General features: G+C 35.2%; 1 protein-coding gene across 3 annotated transcripts in view; it reads left to right on the top strand.

The window, feature by feature from the left end:
• Positions 1–365: 365 nt before the first annotated feature.
• LOC126831298 (uncharacterized) overlaps positions 366–8,678 on the top strand; it is a 32,500-nt gene continuing 24,187 nt past the window's right edge. The window contains exon 1 of one of the 3 annotated variants that reach the window (XM_050561921.2): positions 366–527. The gene's annotated coding sequence lies outside the window, so the exon portion shown is untranslated. Of the gene's footprint in view, positions 638–666; positions 1,054–8,678 lie in introns of those variants that run through there. The other 2 variants (XM_050561920.2, XM_050561919.2) reach the window with 2 other exon arrangements.

Here is an 8,678-nt window from a genome sequence, read left to right as displayed (position 1 = left end):
ATAAAATGTACACACACACACACACATATATATATGCAATATACTGTGTTTCTTTCCTCGACATCTTAATTTTCATATAATATACATAAATAAAAAAAAAATACCAGTTAAAAAAACAATCACCTACAAGTTATACGCCTTCATTCTGATGTACATGAAATGATAAGCTAGTTGTCTGCTCTTTCTCGAGCGTCTTGACACCTTCAACAAGAGTACGTCAACACCCATAAATTATATAGTATTTCTACTATTGGTGTGCAGTATGTGTAACGCTCTAGTTTTACCTGTGGGCTGTGTATATACAGCCATTGCGGAATAAAGGGGTTGTCTACTTGTCTTTTATAATCGTCTTTTGTGTGTATACTTCATTCAACTATACTGCGCGACTAGTCGGGTTTTGTTGAGTTGGACTACTGTACACACTTGAATAGCTTTTAGGCAGTTACGATACAGCTGTCTATGCGGTTTACATTTAAAGTATGCTTCAAGTATTGGACTCGTATCCATATAGTAAAGATGTCGATAATGTGAGTTCTTGATAATACCTGGATATAATAGTGAAATTACTCGTGAATAGCAAACCAATGTGGTCTAACAGAGGATTTCATTTCCAACAATAATAGCTGGATGTACTAAGGTTTGTGAAATTTTCGTGCACGAAATACTGTTAATTTCTGGTTAAAATCTTTCATAAATCAGATTTTAAATATCTACTAGAGCTGATTGAATTTTATTAACTTATTTATGGTAAACACTACTTGTAAAAGACACCAAAACATATATTGTATTACTGTTTACGATCTCGCTAGAACTTGTCACAGCATGTCCCAGAAAAATTGACGGCATATAGGTCTATAAGGTAGTCTTATATCATTCATTGTTGAAAGCTCATTAGGTAATTATCTGATTAATTAATCTCTGAGGGATTATTGACAGGTAGTATTCAGTACTGTCGTGTATATTACCTAGTTACACGGTGTGCTCTGTGATAAACTGTTATGAAAAGGTCGTAACGGGAATATCGTAACGTCGGAATATAACCCACAACTACAGGTAAATATATCGATTTTTTTTTATATACAACTAAATAATTTATTGTAGCACGACCATTTTAATAACATTTTAAAACCGGCGTTGTTGCGATTTATTCTATCGTAATAAGACAAGAAGTCAGAGGGAACTGACGGAAAGACAATTTGACAGTATAACACTACTGTATCTCATTTATATGAGTTTTCTTAAACACTCGCTAAATTACAAAGTGCACATAAAGTTAGCTGTCTAGAAGATGGCCATTAATTTTGTAGTTTAAATTTGTTTCTATTGATTTCACATCCCCATGTTTATACATATAGGAATAATAATTCGGCTATATTTTATAAGCCCACGGGCCACATGGAAATGTGGTTGTATATTGCCGTCGCCCCCGTCTGTCGGTACGTCGTTTCTTGTAAACACTCTACAGATTACATTTATTCCCTGATTGTTTTAAAATTGATATATGTTGTTTACTTTAATGAGATGAAGAATACTATTTAATTTCTATAATGTCCGTTAATTTCTTCTTGAGTTATGGCCCTTGTTTCACTTTGTTGCACCTTTTGAACGCTCTAACGACAAAGGTTCTCATCCGATCTGTTTAAAATGTATATGCATTATTTAAATTAGTAAAAGGAAGAAGCCTATTGGATTTCAGCAATTTCCGTTAATTGCGTCTAGAGCTATGACCATTGTTTCACTTTGTTGAATCTTCTAAACGCTCTAACGACAAAGTTATCATCCGATCTGTATGAAATGTATATGAATGATTTAAATTAGTGAAACGAAGAAGTCTGTTGAATTTCAGCAATTTCCGTCAATAACCCTGTGAACGCTCGAACACCAAAAGTTATCACCGATCTGTATAAAATTTATATGCATCATTTAAATTAGTGAAACAAAAAATCCTATTGAATTTCAGCAATTTCCATCAATGACTTTTAGAGTTATGACCCTTGTTTCACTTTGTTGAACCTTGTGAACGCTCTAACACCAAAAGTTATCATCCGATCTGTATGAAATTGATATGCATCATTATCATTAGTGCAATGAAGAATCCATTTGAATTTCAAAAATTTACGCCAATTAATGCTAGAGTTGTGGTCCTTGTTTTACTTTGTTGAACCATGTGAACGCTCAAACGACAAAAGTTACCATCCGATCTGTATGAAATTGATAATCATTTAAATAAGTAAAACGAAGAATCCTATACATTATTTAAATTAGTAAAAAGAAAGTTTCTTAGATATGCTTAATTATATAATAAAGGTTTGCACATTAAAATAGAAAAGTTTCATAGTTTTGTCATATATAATATGACAAATTCTTACTGTGCTTAGTCTAGTGTGAGAAATTGTTTCGCAAACTTCCCTTTACGATCAGTTAGTATAATTACACGCGCTGTTTACGCCCTTACACTGCTTTCTTATGGATGACGCATAACTTTTATTTTGACAAACTAGAACTTTGTTATGTATGTTTGTTCTAATGTTATCTTTGTAATTGTATGCTGCTCCCCGTGGCCTTTTTTATGCAATAAAATTTGTCTTTAACCAGTAATGGTCATCTAGCCTACAAACACACGGACCCTCTCTCTCTCTCTCTCTCTCTCTCTCTCTCTCTCCCCCAATGTCCTTTCTTTGATAATAATTTCTACAGTACAGATATGGAGAGTTTACTTTCCTGTAACTATTGACAACTTAAGAATAAAAACACATAAGTAAAAGTATATGAACAAGGTGATAGCAATCCTTTATTACCCAAAAATATACATTTGAAGATACATCGAAGTGAATACAATAAACTTTATATATTAATGACCGCCAAATGATACTACCTACAAATTACATTTAAAGGTATATCGAAGTCTGATATACTACACAATAGTGGCCGCCATAACCTACATTCTACATAAAGGTATATTGAAGTGTGATACAAACCATTATATCAAACAATAATGGCTGCCATAATCCATGTGATCCTACTAACAATCTACATTAAAGGTATATTAAGTCTGATATACCCTTCATTCTACATTTTAAGGTATATTGAGACATGCATTTCAAGTTCCATCAAAATTGGGTGAAAATTCTGACCTTTAGAGTGTCCACAAGCTAAAAACGTGATTGTTCGTACAATTAGGGGACATAATCCATTAAGTTATGATCCGATACATGCCAATATCGAAATGAACCAAGATCTTTGGGAGATAAACCTATTTTTCACGCTTTGTCAAAATAGGATAAAAATTGTGACCTGTACGTATAGTGTCCACAAACAATTGTGGAGAGAGAGAGAGAGAGAGAGAGAGAGAGAGAGAGAGATGGGGTTTAATGTCCAATCGACACAAACTAGGTCATTTCGGGACTAATATATGGTTCAATTTTATTTCAATAATTCGCTTGCACGCAGGGGTCTTTAGCAGTGGGAGGAAACCGAAGGTATGTGTCATTTTAGCAGGGATCACATGAAACTACAATATTGTGAAAATAGGAATATCAGTAGAAACTGGTTTAATTCCGTTCAGTATTTACAAAAATATGTGGAATTGAAATTTCATCGATCTATGCAGCTCGTTATGTAATTACCCAGTTCGCACTTTGTTGTCTGCGAACATTTATTGATTGGCCGGTTTTGAATCTGACTGAATCCAAATCCATGGCGGGACATTATCTGTTATAGCGTTAGTATTTTGATTTTGTTTTTTAATCAAATGTTAAATAATCAATGTAAGTACTTATTAGTCTGGATTAAGCCGTGAGAAATATAGATTCATGGGTGATATTACCCATATACTTACTGCGATATCTCCCAGGCCACATAGCTTTAACGTTTTGATGCGCTCATTTAGAGGCCAAAGTTATCACCCGGTGGACTTAAATTTATGCACAGTGTTTGTGCTTTGAGACAAAGAATCCTATTGATCATTGATTCTCAATGATATCCGATATTTACTGTTGAAGTCATGCCCCTTTATCAATTGAAAAATATATTGGTCCTTCAAGTAGCTACAATTATTATCAGATTGATTATAAGACGGTCTGCGCCCCACACACACACCCATACATACCCACACACACACAATTTGGGCTTAGAACAAAATTAAGAGTTAGATTTGAAAATACGAAGGTAACCCTCAAATCGCGACAAAAGCTTCTGAATTGATACAATTGACAGGGGTTCGTAACTTTGTCGACTTTTGGCTAATTGTTTCTCATATAATATTTTATTATAGTGACTGTTTGTCTTTAAAGAGCACTGGCTAGTATTCGTACCTAGATTGATGTTTGAAACTTATGTTCTAATACACAAAATGTTCAATATTTCTATTTTATATTACTTGTGTTACTCGCCCAGAATATACCCCAGAAAGCACAAAAACGAATCTATTTTTCAAAATGTTCTTGACCCTTTTTTTCGCATTTTCGTAATTCAACCCCTTCATTGATTTGTCCCGGGTCTCACAAAAAGCATAACCCGACCCTGAACCCCAGTCCTGTGTTTTCCTGTCTATATAGCACGTTATAGCCTACAGTTGTCGATCCACCGATTGACTATTGACTATTGACTTAGGCAATGGCGAGACGAAAACAATCAAGTATAGATGACCCAATTAAATCATCTTGATATTTAAGCTGGAATACCATGATGACCTTGGAGAAAACTCTTATCAATTAAGCGGGAATGGTCTCGAACTGACATTTAAATATACAATTAAGACGCTAAAACCCTCTCTATTTTTATAAAATTCAAAGAAAACTTTATGATTTAAAAAAACAACTGTCATTACTACCTGGTTGTTTCCTTGTACAATTCAAAAGATCTGATGACTCGTGACTAGCGCGAAAACAGAATATTCATTGTATTATAGTTAACCATCCTTATTTAAACGATAATTTTATTGGTAGATAAATATAACACACTGCATAATTGACTGAACATTTTAGGATGGCAACCACCATATAATTTCGATATTATTTAGATAGCTTTATTTGCTGTGGTGTATGCTTAAGCATCTGATAGGAGCGATTGATTTCTAAATATTGACCCAGTAATTGAATGCGTTCAAGTAATTGAAGTACGTCTTGGCCCACCATTGCCATTATATTGTCGCGTGACATTGTTTGATATTGTTAGAGGGGGGTGGGGGGGTGGGGGGTGTTTGGTTTCGCTGGATGCCAATATCGCGATTCGGAGCATTTAGTGTATGATATTGTATACTCTAGAATTTCGATATAATTAAAACATATAATTAAAACATATACAACGAACCATATCCCAAGCCGGAAATATTCCCATTTGTAGATTATGAATCCTTTGGAAATATGTACACTTTTGGATGAGTCCACGTGAATATCGACAAATTATTTGTAGGCCTGTGTGTATCAATTTATCAAATACTGGTAGGCCTACTAGTTAGATTACAGTGCTCTGTTTAATTTGACAGAATGGCCTCATTTCAAAAACTAGGCTTTCAATTGTTTTGTTTTTTCAATTATACTGACATTTTCGTCTACAAAATTAGTCAAAATGATAAGCGTAGTGAGGGTTGGCGCCTATCTGGGGTCTATCTGAATCGTATAAGAGCGGCGCTGGTTTTGGTGGCTCGCTCGAATGGCACCGAAGATGTTGGTTCGCCAATAGCGGCGCCAGTTTCGGTGGTTCGCCAGTTTTATGGTCGGTCTCGTATTTGTTTAGCTCCACCTCGTCCCTGAACGTTACAAACTTTTACACGTATAATTAAATTATGTAGGCTTACGGGTTTTATTCAAATTATTTCAGGCATGTCGATTAGTTTAGCTGTATAATAATAAGTCATTATTTATATTTCCACGACGTTGAAACAAAAGGTGACTAGCCCCTACTGACCCCAATAACCTTAACTTTATCATTCAAGACAGTCCAGGTGCGTGGGAATTGACTCTAAACCGAGAATATAAGTAATATTTTCCCATGTGTGGCGAATGTACTAATGGTGTCCGACAACCTGTTACTGTGACTGTTAATCAATCAGCCGAAGAAGGACCTGTGTGTTTGGGGGTTCAAGTAATCCATTAAAACCAACCGTCAAATTGAAAATGCATGACGTCAACGCGAAATCCAAGATGGTCGACAATAAGTCAACGAACCAATGACGGATATATATATTAAATATGTCAGTGCAACGAACTATGAAACTATAACCTCACCTAGCAGAATAGTAAGTTTGAAGGGAAATGTATCAAGTTGCGTAACAGTTTAAAATTTCTCATACGATGTAGACATGGATGTTTAGCCTACTGCAGAAAAGGATCCCTCAACCACTTTGACGGTTTCTAATTGATTATCTCTCGTTGTATATTAATGTTTTCATTGTTCCATATTGTGTGTATATATATCTTCACGGTACTTTGGCTGTCAATCTTTGCTTGATAAACACGAGGGAACCCTCGTCGAAACGTCACCGGAAATAAACTTTTAAGTAACTTGTATTCCATCATTATGTCGTTATTATGTTAGCGACAGCGGCACTACAACCTCTTATATCGAATTTCTTTTACTTCCATGCCAATGTGTACCGGGACATCGGCTTTTCATCTCACCCGAACGACTATACATTCCTTTCTCTTGCCAGGCCCCCCGCCCTGCGCCACTGACAAAGAGAAACTACGCCAGACAAATCCCGATGAACTCACAGGGATCGAACACAGTACCTCCAGGTTGGCGAGTTAACGCCATACTCACTGAGCCACCGTGGCTCCCACGTAATCATAGTTAACAGAACATTCTTGCTATGTTCAATTGTTCATATCATCTTCTGTATTTAAACATCTGCTAACATTTTCTTATCAAATATTGTTATATAATTATTTTAATTCCTAACTTGACCATAGTTTAGTAACCATTAGCCAGTTGAGGAATCTCGGTTATTAAAAGTATATATTTAAATAATTTAACTGCGTTATCGTCGTTAGTGCTGGAAGAAGCTACACCATGGCAATGCTAACGTAACATGTTTATTGTACACAGTTGTACGTAGGTAGTTGTGTGGGTATTTTAATTCAGTTGGAAGTTCAAGTCTCGTACTAAACACTATAGATACTAATTATTTACACTGCACGACCGTTCTTCACCATCTCTACACTAGTTCATTAAAATTACATTCTCACAACGGTAAAGAAAGCCATGGGAATCGATGAATTTCATGTCAAGGTATTTTCATAGAGAGGGTAATTCCCACAAATCCAGTCACGGTGCACGCTAGGAATCTAGACATCGGTTTAAAGGTGAATTCAAGGAATCTAGACAGTGATTTAAAGATCGGTTCTAGGATCTAGACAGCGGTTCAAATGTCAATTCTGGGAATCTAGACAAGCGGTTTAATACCACTACAGAGTAGTTTAAAGGCGCACTCTATGAATCTGTATACTGTTTTAAAGTCCTGGAATGTAGCAAATCAGCCGGGCTCATCCTCTCCGATGCTTCACGCCAAATTTAAACATCAATAGGGTTAATCCACAGTACCATTGCTTCAATTGCTTCGCGCCAAATCTGAAATAATGCGGAAGACCATTAAGGTCAATCAAATAAAAAATGTTATTTTTATTATCTCGTAATTACGAGATAACTACATAATCATCTCGTAATTACAACATACTCAGAAGCCCATTAGGGTCAATCAAATGAAAAAAACTTATATATTCTGAGTATCTCGTAATTGCGACATTACTATCTCGTAATGACGACATAACTTTCCCGTAGTGGCGACATAACTATCTCGTAATTACAAATAAATATTTTGTGATTGCGATGTAACTAGGGTAGCTAGACCAATCCGCATATTGAATTCGACTGGTGAAAGGTTGCAATCAGTGTATTCTTTTCGTGCTCTTGTTAATATCACTTGTTAATATCATTCATTAATTTCCTGCATTCATTAAAATCAAATATTAATTCCATGGTCTCATTAATATCAATCATTATTTTCGTGCCCTTATAAATATCATTCGGTATTTTCATACTCTCATTATTTTCATACCCTTATAAATATCATTCGGTATTTTTATACTCTCATTATTTTCATATTTCATGGTTTCATTGATACCGTTCATTAATATCATGCTCCCACTGACACCATTCATTTATTAAAGCCGCTAATCGTCATTTGCATTTTCGGAAAATATCAAATTTTCCACGGATTAATTCAGGCGGAAATGTACCAAAATCAAAATATCACCGGTATATAATCTCCTGACTTGGACACAATCTCATTCGGATTAGAATAAGGCGCCACCAAAACGGTTCAGCGAAACTTAAAGATGGCGACTGTTTGTTTAAAACTAATATAGGCGAAGCGGCGTTAAGCCAAACCAGCCCAACATTTGGTCAAAATGGACCCATAGATTGGTCATAATAGCCATAAAAAAATCCAAACAATCGATTAAATATTTGTGATTTAATAAGAATCCAATGATTATATTTGATTCAATCAGATTAAAAAGAGACCCATCCACAGATTGTACCAAACGCGTGTGAATATTGTCGACGGGGATGCCAATTTTGTGAAATTTTCAAATCATGTCTTTGTAAATACTGAACCTAAATGAACCATTTTAGACAAATGTTCCCTTTAGCAATCCAAGTTTCACAATATATTTTAG

This window comes from Patella vulgata, chromosome 1, assembly GCF_932274485.2.
Source record: "Patella vulgata chromosome 1, xgPatVulg1.2, whole genome shotgun sequence".
NCBI lineage: Eukaryota > Metazoa > Mollusca > Gastropoda > Patellidae > Patella > Patella vulgata.
This window is presented reverse-complemented; position numbering and strand designations above follow the sequence as displayed.